The sequence below is a fragment of the Amia ocellicauda genome, chromosome 6 (genome assembly GCF_036373705.1).
Source record: "Amia ocellicauda isolate fAmiCal2 chromosome 6, fAmiCal2.hap1, whole genome shotgun sequence".
In the NCBI taxonomy this organism is placed as follows: Eukaryota; Metazoa; Chordata; class Actinopteri; order Amiiformes; family Amiidae; genus Amia; species Amia ocellicauda.
Window position 1 is genome coordinate 25,800,902 of NC_089855.1, and position 14,449 is coordinate 25,815,350.

The window sequence follows — 14,449 nt, forward strand, 5'->3', positions numbered from 1 at the left end:
GACTTAGTTGGTTTCTGGTTTCGGTTCTGGCAACAGAGCTACAAGTTGAGCTGTGGCAGTGGGTTACTGGTTCGGGTGAGAGAGAGAGAGGGATGCCGTGCGCTAGCTTTTATGCCCGTTAGATCAATAGACGATTGTTTCTTGAGTTTGTGAGATTGGATTTCGGTTTCAGCCCCCAGTGTCCTACTGGAGGAGGCTCGATTTATGACTGATGTCAATCCATGCCATCTTTTGGAAATGCCGGTTGGCCTGGGTTCGTAGCTTTGTCCTGCTTCCCTCATTGTCATTCCATGAACAAGAACATGGTCTATCACAGTTGCCTGAATTTCATCTGAAATTACTGTTCTTGGTCTTGCTCTTCCTCGTCCTTGTCCTTGTCCTTGTCCTTTACCTCCTCTTCCACCACATCTTACACATACTCTTCCTCCTCTGCCTCTCGGATTGTTTACATCCATTGTTGGTATCAACTTTTAACGCACCTGTGCCACCTGTGCACTGTGAACTGGCTTATATGCAGTACAATTGGTTTGATCACATCATTAGAAACAAGTGTGAACAGTTTTGAGTCGTCGTGTGTAAACGATGATAACTGTGCTGTAGTTGTGTTTAACTTTTGCTGCCCATGTTTAACCTTTTGCAAGTGCATCACAGTGCGAAACGTGTTTTAGTGAGTGAGAATGTGTTTATAGTTTTGCAAAAAGAGTGGATGAGATTTGCAAATGGTTTCTAACTACCTGAACTTGTTAAAGGTTTTGCCATTGATTCGACAAATGGGTTTAGGCCACTGAGCATTTGCTTCAGAGAATGGGGTTTAGTGTTTTAGCTATTCAGAAAAACTGTAATTTACCTCCCCAGGTTCTGGGAAGGGACAGGTACTACTATATATATATATATATATATATATATATATATAGTATTATGAAATACTGTTTAGCAGACCTTTAAAGGCATCATTATTGGGTCATGCTCATTTTCTTATATATTAGCTTTCAGCCATTATTTAACATAGCACATTGCCACCATCCTAAATCACACTGCATATTATAAGTCACTTTTAATTTGTATTGACATTTCCCTCAGCAATCTGCCACTAACGATTCAGTGATTAAGCAATTTCTTGGTGTGATCTAATATTGCTCTTTTTCTGATGTCAGGGAAACACATGTGACGTGTTATCATATGATGTGCAGTAATATGTGTGTTGTAGTTAAATCTTTTACATTAAGTACTGATTTTCTTTGCCATCTATTTGTCCCTCAGCCTCCCTCCCTGCTTACAATAACAACCCTTCCTTTTGATCTCCTTGTAGTTTCGCAGGAATCCCTGATGGTATTTTCATGTCATGAGGTTTCCTGTGTTTACCTTAAAGCAATCTTGTTAAAATATAACATCCGAAAGTGTAACTGTTTTTGACAGCTGGATTGCTCTTGAGTTGCCACCTTTTTATCACAGTGACCCAGCTTCATGGCCAAGGAACAGGAAACTATGATAATTAGCTGGCAGTCTCAAGAGGGAAAAAAGCCAACTGTTTTCCCCCTCTATAAGTCACTCTCAATATAATTATTAAGTGACCCACACTCAAACATTTTCTGTTTCTCAGTTGTGTGCCTTCCATGGTCTGTTTAGTGCACATTTGTAATATGGTCTGTTATGGATTACAATCATTATTACATTAAAGATGTATTGTGCTACACTATGTGGAAGCCCAGCATCAGAACAAAGCTAATCAAATTGAAAATTTCACGGGTTTTAATAAATCGTTTGATTTCAACATAATCTGTGACAATGGGAATTTTCTGGGCTCTTACAGTATGTGGATGACAAATTGAAACGCTTATTCAACAATATCTTTGGCAGATGTTGCTTTTCTTCCAAGATTAAAAACTACTGGACCATAAATATCTATTAGCTTCATATATTTCTGAATGTGTGCGGAAACTGATGTGCATTGGAAAATTATAATGTATTTCATTCACCCAGGGAATACTTTGAACGAATGTCCTGTGAATTATATATCAATGAAAGACCATATATACAATGGTGTGGATTTTTTTTTTTTGTTACTTAACCAACTTTTTATATATATTTGTATCTAAATTGAATAGGTAAACTATAGCAATTTCAGCTAAAAACTAAATGCTAATGCTAAATATGCGTAAAATAAGAATACACTTTCACAGTTTAACAGGGGATCATCTTATTGTTATCTAAAATAAATATGAATAATATCCCTTGATCATTCCTATCATGCACAGTAACATGCCTATCTACAGATAACTGCATGTGTGTGACTCCAAACATAGTTTAATTAAGTATTATTTGTAGTCACATTTAAATAATGGAAAAGCACTTCTACAATTCTTGCTAGGTTTATGGTTACATTTTGTATGTGCAACACTTATCTAACAAAATCGTCTTCTCCAGTTTAAAGTAGTTTAAAATGTGGCGTTGGGAGAGAGAGGGTGGGGAAAGGAGATGCCTATCCAAGCTGCTTCCAGCCTGACTGCCACATAGTTTAAATGTGTGTTTGTTGTTGTTTGATTGTGTCTTTATAAGCTGGTAGGGGGTGAGTGCCCTCTTGTTTTTGTATTAGTTAGGGAGGTAGGAGTAGGAGTGTGATTTTTTTGTTTGTTTGTTTGTTTGTTTGTTTTGGATAGTTTATTTAGCTGTGTTTGGGGTTTAGTTGGATTTGTTTTGTTTGTTATTTTAGGCATTACTCACCCCTGATGATATGCTTATTCTTTTATAATAAAGACAGTGAAACTGAATTGGCTGGTGTGCCTGTGTATATGTGTTGCAGATGCTGGAATTGGGGATAGAAGGAATGGTATTCATCTATTATGTTGCAGTCTTCATAGACGGACCATAACAACAGTCAGCAAATTAAGCTCTGTAAGTAAAATAAACTTGTCATCAATAATCTGGAATGCCTCATTGTATATCATATCTAAGCTAAGTTTATTATTTAATCAGTATTGCAATTAATGTAAAAATATAAGATGCATATAAGAAGGAAATCCAAAATATGTCACTTCTAAATTGCTGCAGTTTATTGATTCTCTATATCTACATATTAATGGTTCTATAATATGTACCACCTCTAAAATCAAATTATGCAGGTAGTTCTAAGAACTATGACAGGATATAATATAACATTGATCCCTGGGCACCCCAGCAAATTGCAAACTCTTAATTGATGGTGATATTCCATTGAGTAGGTAGAATACTGCTACAGTGCAAAATTAACTATGCACTTGATGCATTGAATGGGTCAATCCTTTGATTTAGTTCTTGCCTATTTGGCAAATTAAAATGCATGTTAAGATTTTTCATAGATTACATACCATTTTGCTTTCCTGTGGGTATTACGGCATTGTTCCTTCACATTTTCCCAAAACATTGACTTTATGATATATCTCTCTGATAAGATTGGATAAACACCATCACCAGACCATAAGGAAGATGCCTTTGGAAAATGTACAATAAAAATATCCCTGAAGTGACATAAACCACAGTCTCAAAATGTGATATCCATTTCTATGCAAATAGAAGCTCAGAGAAGCAAACAACAATTAATTAATCATCTCAAAGTGTGTACGGTAAAAGAAAAAGTTTGTCTTTTAAACTGCACTGCTATAATTGCAACAAAACCACATTCTGTTAGTATAAGGTTGTTGTCCTGTGCTTTAAGACAGCTATTTAATGTGACAATGATGTTATAAAAAAGCCTCTTTGACATTTTCTCATATGGATCTTATGTTATGAAATCTAAGGCTATAAAATCAAACTGCACCCATAGGCTTTACAAATAAAAATATAATTTCAACCAGCACCACCTGACATAAAAGGACAAAAAGCAAACAACCCTAATGCTCTTAGTCTGCTCTTATTAAAGAATCCGCTCATGTTCGAATATGAGCTGAGATTACATGACATGGGTATGTCTTCTTTTTGATAATTGAATCCAGTCAAAACACTGATTGAACATTTCTTATCTGATGATCTTCACTTCCTTCTGGATCATTAAGATAGCAATCTGATGTCCACTGAGGATTGATGCTGCCCAGTAATGATAATGTTCTAGCAATGTCAGTGTTTGGCATTAATAATATCCTGGGGTGGCATTCGCAGTTTTTTGCTGACTACGGTGCAAACACAGAGAGACTTCAACATTTTAAAATCCATCTGGATTCCGACCACATTGTAATGTTTGTCAATTCTCCAAAGATTAGAAGAATACCCCATGTGGTGTTTTTCAGAAAGAAAAACATATATCTATCTAAAATAGATTAACATAAAAATATCTAAAATATTAACATATTTTTTTTAAATAGTTCTTATAAAGCCTGATGGAAGGTCTTAGCTTTTGACATTAAAACAAAATTACTTTTGATCACCAAGCATTTTCTTAAAATTGCAGTTATATATATTTAATATGATATGTGTTCAGTTGCAGTGGGTCTTTGAAAAGACTTTGCAGGGTGCTTTCTCTAGTGTGAAATTGAAGTTTTAAATTTTAGCCTCCAGTTCAGATATGATAAGACCTGCTTCAGTGCTCATGAATATGAAAAGGGGAAAAACAGCTGTATTAAAACTAACCTGATTACTTAGGAAAGTGATTTTACCTACTTGAGGCATTCTGAAAAACAAAGCAGTTTCATATTTCTAAGAATAGCAAAATCTTGGAGGTCTACTTTCAAAAATAAATGTAATATGACAGCTATTTTAGAACCCTATACAATATGTCTAAGTTGTGACATCACACATGACACCAAATATTCATTTATTAAAACAATCTCCTGTGATTCAGGTATTACAGCTTACTGTATAACCCATATGCTAGGATGTAACCATAATGTTTTATTGTTTTTACACACTGTAATCTGACATGTCGGTACACAGTGAATGTAAGTATAACATTCAAATATGGGGGAGAGATAAAGATCATCTGTCATGAAGCTCTATCTTGGTCTTATCTGCAAATACCAGCATAATAACGATTCAGCACACATCCAAGTTAATGATCAAATGGTTAAAGGAACACAAAATCAATGGTCTTGGTCATCACAGACATCTCTAGTCCTCAGTCCCATAGAATAAATGTACTATGCATAAAATAAAAAACAGTCAATATGGAGGAACTGGAGATGTTCTGCACTGAGGGGTGGTGAGATATTCCTGCTGGGAAGTTGATGAACCTATTAAAAAGCTACAGAAAATACCTCCTCCACATTATAAAATCCAAATAGGATTCACACAATACTGATTGCCAGGGTCAGAACACATTTAAGCATTTTGTTTTGAGAAATATATGTCCCTTATTTTTGGCAGACATGCTACTGAAGCATGACATATTAATAGACATACAATTACTTACATTTTGAATCAGTTGTATAGAAAAATAAAGTGTACATTTGCATTGTGCTCCACAACTGTTTTTTGTTAGGCTTCAGCATAGGTCTGAAATAAATAATAATGGAGCAGCCACTAGAAAATGAAATAGCAATCTGAAAAGCATGATAAAAGACATGTTAAGAGCATCCTTCCTCATTGTGCAAGGCATAATGCCAGACAAATGAAAGCAATTCAGTTTATCACCTGTTACCTGGGGGAGGAGACACAATAAAACCTAAAAGCACTCTTTGTATCCATGATAATTCACTGACATTTACATAATTATTTTAACTTGTATAATATTTATTTTAGTTTGGTAAGAGTGAATACCACGGAATGAATGAACCGCCAGAAAAACAAAGGTTAATTACATTCTGTTTAATTGTATTTAATTGATGTTTTATGTTAAATTATTTAATTATTTATCATAAACTGATACAATAATTTGGTAATGCACTTTTTCCATTCTTCTTTCAAGACTCGTTATAATGCCCTTTTATCTTCATTTGGATCAAAGTTTGAAACTTCAACAAAAATGTTCCTTAGTATGACCTGTCAGCTGCTAACTCATTGTCTAGATGTGGCGTAAATTACATGTTATTATTTGGTAACTGGGGATCATCATTGTTTGCAGTGTCAACAGCAGTGCCCGGTGAAAGGGGATTTACACAGATGATTATTATTAACAGTAGCAAATGTGCATCAATGGAGTTGGTTGGCCAAAGAATAATGTTTTGCAACAGATATGAAGGACAGGAATCAAAGACTAAGACTAAGACTCTCAAGCGCAGTTATGAAAAGGTTTTGAAAAAAAACGGGATGGCATTTGTACTTCAGTGCTTTGTTTCATTTTAATTTGGTTACATTTTTTCATAGAAACCTATGCTCCCCTTCAAAAAATAGCTGTGTAAAGATCAGTTGTAACTATTTTTACTCAATATCACCATAAGCAAACTTTGCAGACAGCACAAAATGGTCTTGAACTTTAAATGACTTTTATACCTGGTACTGGAGAATTACATTTTTTTAATTTGTATAGTTCCCCTTGTTACATTTTTACAATCCAAGTACTGTACCTATTTGCATGAGACAATTATTCAATGTACTAATAGTTCTGCACTGAGGAAAGGAGATGGAGGATGACTCCAATTAAAACTAAAATAAGAAATGTACTTAGATTTCTATCCAAGACTGAAGACAGATGCTTACATTATTGTCCTTCGCCCTTCTAAAAAGGATGTAATATCTGACACAGAGTTATATTTTATCACTATCGTCTGACTGCTTGACCCCTACAGTGAGGGGGTCCAGAGGCTCTGTTATGCTGTGGGGGGCATTTTCCTGGCATGGTTTGTGTCCACTTGTCCCCTTAGAGGGAAGGGTCACTGCAAATCATTACAGAGTTATTCTGAGTGATCACCTTTATCCTATGGTGAAACATTTCTGTCCTGATGGGAGTGGTCTCTTCCAGGATGACAATGCGCCCATCCACAGGGCACGAGGGCTCACTGAATGGTTTGATGAGTATGAAAATTATGTGAATGATATGCTGTGGCCTTCAGTCACCAGATCTCAACCCAATTGAACACCTATGAGAGATTTTGAGCCAATGTGTTAGACAGCGCTCTCCACCACCATCATCAAAACATCAAATGAGGGAATATCTTTTGGAAGAATGGTGTTCATCCCTCCAGTAGAGTCCAGAGACTCGTAGAATCTGTGCCAAGAGCATTGAAGCTCTTCTGGCGACTCGTGATGCCCAACACCTTACTGAGACACTTTATGTTGGTTTTTACTTAAATTTGTCACCCTTCTGTATATAAAGCTCCAGGGACCAAGGCTAGATTCTAGCCTTGGATGTCTGTTTGTGTGGGGCTTGCATGTTCGCCTGGTGGCCGTATGGGTTCTCATTGCTTCCTCTGGTTTTATTCTGCCCTGAGATGGACTGGCTTATTGTCCTGGGTGTGTCTGCCTTGCAAAGAACACAATAGAATATAAATTTGTCAGAGAATATTAAAAATCTTGGAAGTGTTTCATGAATCGTAAATTGCAAGAATCAGCACTTATGTAACAATCTTAATATGCCAGCAAAACAAAAGATAATAGTATTGATTCTCAAAATATTATTCTTCAGCCTGAAGGGGAATGCAAATTCTCACAAATTACTGGAACACACATGTATAGCAGTGAAAAGAAATACAATCAATTGGTAAAAATAAAATAAAAAAATGATCCTGATTCCAGAAATGAACACTGTAGTGAAACAGCCATAACAAATAAAATAATTTACTGATTTGGGTTCAATACTGAAATAACTCCCATCATCATATATCACAATACGTGTAGCTAATTTATAGAAAATGATATTTCAGGATATTCTCCATCTGTATTGTAAGCCATGTGATGCTGGCTTCTTTGTCTTCTTCAGCGGCATGAAAGACAGACAGATAATACAGAAAAATATAACATCATATAATTTTCTCAGACAAAATAAATAAGACATCAATGGTACATGTGCACACTTGAAGCTTGCAATCTATGTCTTAGGAAAGATTTATTTTCAAAAGGTCCCATAACATTTAGTCTGACTCCTAATATCACCTATGCATTTCATTCTATGCTGTGTGAAGTAGTTTCAGGTTGGACGACAAAATACTTACATTGTTTCAATTTTTAATACTGCTTAAAGGCCTTAATGGACAAACAAAAGACTACGTATTTGTCGGGAGGGAAACCATAAAAAGAAAGTATCAATTGGTACAAATCACATAAGGGTTAAGGAATACAAAATATCTGTAGATGTTATATACTTAGCCCTAGACAAGTAGAAATACTGATATGCAAATCTTTCTCACCTAATTCTTCCCCCATACTGGCAGAGAGACCTAACTGAAATCATAAAACTTACATGGGAGAGAAAGCTACAAACCAATTCCTTACAAACCCTGGCCAGTATTCTGATCATTTTCACACCAGAACGCCACCTTAGGGGTTAATTGTGCACCTTAAAACTGTTTTCTAATGCTGTGTTATTATTTACTCATCTTTGTCTTTCATGTATTGCAATCAATAATTAATAAACCACAGAGAGTAAGGCGCTCTGTCTTGTACAGTTTGATTAACAGTTCACTTTGATTTACTTGTTAAAGGAATTTGACATTGAAATAATAGTAATATTTATGGTGAATTAACAGGTTTTCTCTCAATAAGTCCTTGGTTTTGCTGGGTGCAGTCAATTGGCAATCATATTCTATTGACAACAGAAATATAATTATTTCATATTCCATTTGATATAGTCACATATCATGTACACAGCAATTTATCTGACATATGTAGCATAAGGTACACTTATACATTTCAATTAAAGAAGTGAATTTATAGTATCACCTTATCACGAATTCTGGAATCTTGTAGAACTCAATTTCTGTAATAATTGGACGCAGACACCAATTCCAAAGATATAAATTGTCAAATTTATTCAAAAACAAAGACTAAATGTAGCACTACACTAATTATACAAAAGGGAAAAACTAATTAAAATTCAACTCTAGATCAACGAATCAAAGACAAATCACTTCCGTGACCAAATCAAAGACCATGGGATCGCATATGATAACACACAAATCGTTAAACAAAAAAGGTTATAAACACATTGACTACAATACCGGTTAGTAAGACGAAGGTGAGTCTCTCATTAGTATTGTTAGTCAGACATTAAATAACTACGCAGGTTAGTATTTATGTCAGGTAACTTCTCATTATATATATATCAGTCTCATTTACGTTTAGGTGCCGAGAAAGATCCTATCATTACTTGTTACCACAATTTCCCTTAACTGATTATTATTCAATGATTAAGGATAGGCAGGGCCACCTATAATCTGGTGTCTATTAACGTGTGTCAATTTCAGACTAAACAGTTAAACAGGAATGAGAAGATATTTCTCGACGTTGACAGATTTTATTTCTAAAATTATCAACAAAACAGTTTAATGCAACACACATTTATATTTAAGAAAACTAAATGATATTACACATTCTAGAGTTATGAATCACAGATTAAGATTTCTAATTGATTTCTCAAATGTCATGAATCACAAACTCCAAACTGTTAAACTTATCTGAACTTCGTCGCAGAGAGGCCTCTCTGTCTTCGGGCTCAGATAACAGCACACGGCACGAGGTCCGTGTGGTTTGGAACAAAGGCAGTCCGGTTCGGCTTTGTCCAAGAACTTCCACTCAGTCGATACACCTGGAAGTTGGGGTTTCGCGAATGTAGAGTCTTTTTCAAACAGATTTTCCACTGGTTTGAAGGCTCCAAGGTTGTGCACAAAATCTTCTTTGTAAGCAGGGTTCCACCGTAGTTACTTGAAGACAAAGTCTTTGAGGAAAGCAGGGCCCTGTTCATTCCAAGGGTCAAGTTTCTTAAGACTCAAAAAGCTATTTAAATGACTGACACTTTCGTATACAGTCGACTTAGTCAATTGTCCAGCTGTAAAACTCCACTGATCAGGTGGGCACAGGCGGGCAGCGCAGTCTGTAAAGTTCTTTATTTAATAAAGTCCTTTAAAAGAATTCTTCGTACGGCTCAATCTCCTTCTCCCAGTTTAACTCTTCTGTTGCCGGCAAAGACTTGGTTGGTTTCTGGTTCCGGTTCTGGCAACAGAGCTACAAGTTGAGCTGTGGCAGTGAGTTACTGGTTCAGGTGAGAGAGAGAGAGAGAGAGACTGTGCGCTGTTCCTTATAGTCTGTCAGATCAATAGGTGATTGGTTCTTGAGTTCTTGAGATTGGATTTCAGTTTCAGCCCTCAGTGTCCTATTGGAGGGGGGCTTGATTTATGACTGATGTCAATCCATGCCATCTTTTGGAAATGCCAGTTGGCCCGGGTTCGTAGCTCTATGTCGGGATTTCGGCTCTCGTCCACTTCAAAGAGTTTTTATCACCTACAGGCCCCTTTCTCCAGACATCTCATAGCAGGATTCCAAACTATTTGGCCTCTTCTCGGTGCCATCCTCCCAAAAACTGTCACTTTGATGCAAACCAGTCCCACGCTTTAAGGAAATCTGATAACTTTGGGGGGAGAGGTCTTCTTTGGATCAGTGCTTCAGCTCAGAGCTAAAATGCTCTTATCAAAATAACCCATCATAACGCTACACATATTTAATCTCACTCAGGCTTTAAATTGATATTAACTTCAGGATAACAGAACAAGCTATAACAACTCATGTAAAAAGTAAAATTAAAAAAAAAAAAAAACATATTTTAACGTTTCATAAGTGCACCATGCTGCATTCCACAGATATTGTCGTGTGTAATGATCACACTATGATTGTTGTGTGATGATATATGTTGCATGTCCTTGAAGCACATGAGATAAAGTGGATTGGAGTATGAACAGCTATTAATGCTTCAAGCAGCTATGTATTTTATTACTTTTAAGTGCTGAATTATGTGAGAAAGCAATGCTAAAGCAGGGACTGAAAATGCAGTCCATTTTCAAAATACCATTTTCAACAAATAACTAAAAATTGATATCAATTCTTCAAAAGTATCGTACTAAACAAAAGTCTAGAGATACATTTCAATTTGTGACTGTAGCAGGTGGATATAGTTGCGTGCTTTGGCTCAATGAAATTCTATTTGAAGTCGCTGACTACGTTTAGGTCTTCCAATATTTCTTTTAATGCATCAATTTATTCAAGTACCATTTCTCCTAATCGTAATAAAAAGTTTTCTTTTTTCTAATTCGTCAAAATGCAATTTCTTGATTCATTAATTGTGAATTCAATAACTATAACTGGGGAGGCTGCAGTGACATCTAGGGCATTGCAGTTGAATTTCAACTGAAAAAAAACAATGCACGGCCCTTGTCACCACCATAGTTAATTGAAAAGGAAACAAAGAACAAAAAGTGTAAATACAGGAAAAATAATTTGTCAGTAGAAAATGACAATCCCAATACATGTGTATGGCTTTGTATTAGCAGCAGGCTTCTTCTTCTTGCCTAATATAAACCAGTCATCAAATGCTGCCTTTGTTATTTGCAATTGGCAGGTATTTCAAAGTGTTAATCTTGGCCTAAATATAAAAAATGGAATGCCCAAGGTGTTCTACTACACTGCCAGAACAGACACAGAATACATTTCCGTTTGAGCTCTGCACTCATTTTGAATTCCACAGATATATTAACTTTTTGAATTTAGGCAACTTCTTTAACTTCACAGGACTATCTTCAATACCCCAGACATACTGATGATCTATATATTGAGTAAAAGTAAAAACAAAATGAACAACATGCAAAATAATAAACAGAAGGATCTATTTCACATCATTAAGCTGTATAGCATGGCTCTTCAAAAAGTAAAGACTAGCCCTGAGAAAAAGTGGAATAGTGACTTATCTAATGTTTGCGACCAGTTGCAAATGTTATATTAAAAAATAAGTGAAATAACATAATGACTCAATCATTTACTGATTGTTATAAATAGGGTCCATTATGTCATGGAAAATAAGTACATCACATCATTTCTGTTGCCCTTCAACCTTCAGAAGCTACTATTGCTTCTAACCCAAGAAGGTAATTGACTCAATGCATGAGGCTGTAGGGAATATAGCTGCATATAATTTTCTCTCTGGGAGATGACTAGTTGAAATACCAGACCTGTCTGTTTCAATTAATTTTGGCACTTGAAATAGATCGTGTCCTTTCACATCCCTCTGGTAGTCAGTGCCAATATGTTAACTGATTGTGTATTTGACAGATTTTATAAAAAGCCAAATAGGTTAGATTGACTTTTTTGCTCTTCTCTGTTACTGAAATATGTTTTTACAGGTACAGGTTTGGAAGGCAATCATGGGCATTCCATTTTTCAATGTCAGCATTCATTGCCTTTTCTGCTTATTAAGCAAGACTTCTAGTGGTGGACCAATATTGGGATAACAGTTTGAAACTAATATAGCCTTTCACATTTCAGCTAAATTACTGCTGGAAATTCACAGTGGAAATCGTAGGTCACTGAGCTAATGCAAGCACCATTTGTTGATTTGTTTGTTTTATGATTGCCATCAGGCTTTTTTTTTATTATTATTATACACATTATTAAACATATTGTACACTGGTGGTCAACATGATAGGGACACTGAAAATCATTCTGAAGTACAAATATGAGTGGGAGAAACTAAATAAATTATAATTAATATATAATTTCAAAGGAAAAGCCAACAGAGGCAGTTAATCACCTTTTAATTATCTTTTTTTTTTGTTAACACTTTTATAGATTCCTGTACGGCTGAGCAGGATAAAACGTTTTGACATGTCATCTGTTTTTCTTCTTACATTTGCTCTTTATACACCTTCGTGTTTTGGTGTCAATAGGCCTTTTCAATAAAGTTTATTTTGAAAAGGTGCTCTCCACACCATACCAGCTTCTTGAAGATTTTTCTTTTATCATTCCATCTGATATTGAGAGATTTTATTAGGAGTGAAATCAATAGTAACTTGAGTGCTGCTTAGCAGAAGTTTAGCCTTGGACTTACAAACAAGCAGCATATTTAATTTAATTTACCCTTTCTCGGTTTTTTGATTGCATTAGTTACCATTTCATTTTCTATATCTATTGATTGTGCTTTGTACTAAAGCTATGATCATTTTCATTCTTTCATGAAATGAATCAATTCCTTATAAAGGGTTAACATAAATCAAATATGAGTTGTTGTTTTTTTCTTCTTTTTTTTTCTTTGGAGTCATGTTAACTGACCAGACACTGAGTGAATTTCTTCAAGGTTGGTTGTCTAATTTGTTATGTGTCAGTTAAGAAGAAGTACTGTGTAAAAATTCTGAATGCACAGAAAACTCTAAATGTATAAGTTCTGTAAAATAGTAACTTTTCTATACACATTTTCAGTTTATTTTTCTTCATATTATTATTATGATTTAAAAATTATAAAAAGGAACTAAGCGCATAGATTTTCTCCAGAATGATGTATATGTGTTCATTTTTCCAAGGTTGGGTTCTAAGATGGCTGAATCAGTGACAACAGTAACAATAAGTTGAGAATGCAACCCCGGTTATCTGAATAAAGAAGCACTGCCCAAGGGGGAGGGGGTTTCTGTGCACTTCTGTAGGAATCCAATCGAAATGTCACAAAGCTGCCATTGGCCCCTGCGCTCGTCACTCAGAACAGGTCCCTTCCACTTCCTGTTCTATAAAACGTAACGTCAGCGTAGGTTCGTCCTCTTTTGCCATTTCGCTGGACTCAGGAACGTAAGCTCTCTGTGTCTGTGCTTGTAATAAACATTCAAACTGCGTATATTGGCTGGCTGGCTCACTTCATAGTGTTGTTCACCGTGCCCGGTGATCTTCCACTCCGTCGATGGCGCTGGATCTCTGCCTCTCCCCGAGCCCTTCCGTTTCCTCCTCCAGACACGCAGGTTCGTCCTCTTTTGCCAGGAGTTAGGACTCCCGCGCAACCTTGCAACCCTTGGGCAGTGCTTCCTTTTTCAGATAACTGGGTTTGCATTAGCACTGCCCAAGGGGGAGGGGTTACTGTATAACCAAGCCGTTGCAAGGGAAGAGGCAGTGAGCTGATAAGGGAGCTTGCCCTGAGGTATACCGCTAGGGGCCTCGGCAACACCACTCCAGACAGGAGCCACAGAGGCCCCTTGGGGCCAGACTGGGCTGTCCAGGAGCGAGGACTGCAGTCACGCTCTATCGGGGACTGTCTGCAATCAGCATATACAAAGTGGGGCTACAGAGGTCAACTCTTACGCCCTCCACTTACAATAGCAAGGCCGGCTGCTCTACTAGTGCATCTAGGAGCGAAGTTGTGTATCTACTTGCACAATATATGGCGCAGGGCATCAAGCAACTCTCTTGCTCTGGAGTGAAGAGAGGAGGATGAAAAGCCATCAACTCAATAGGCCTGTTGACATGGAATGGAGACAACACTTTCAGGAGGAACGCATGGTTAGGCCGTAGCATGACCCTGGAGCCATCTCCCACAAAACGGACACACAATGGGTGTACGGACAGTGCGTGTAACTCGCTCACTTGT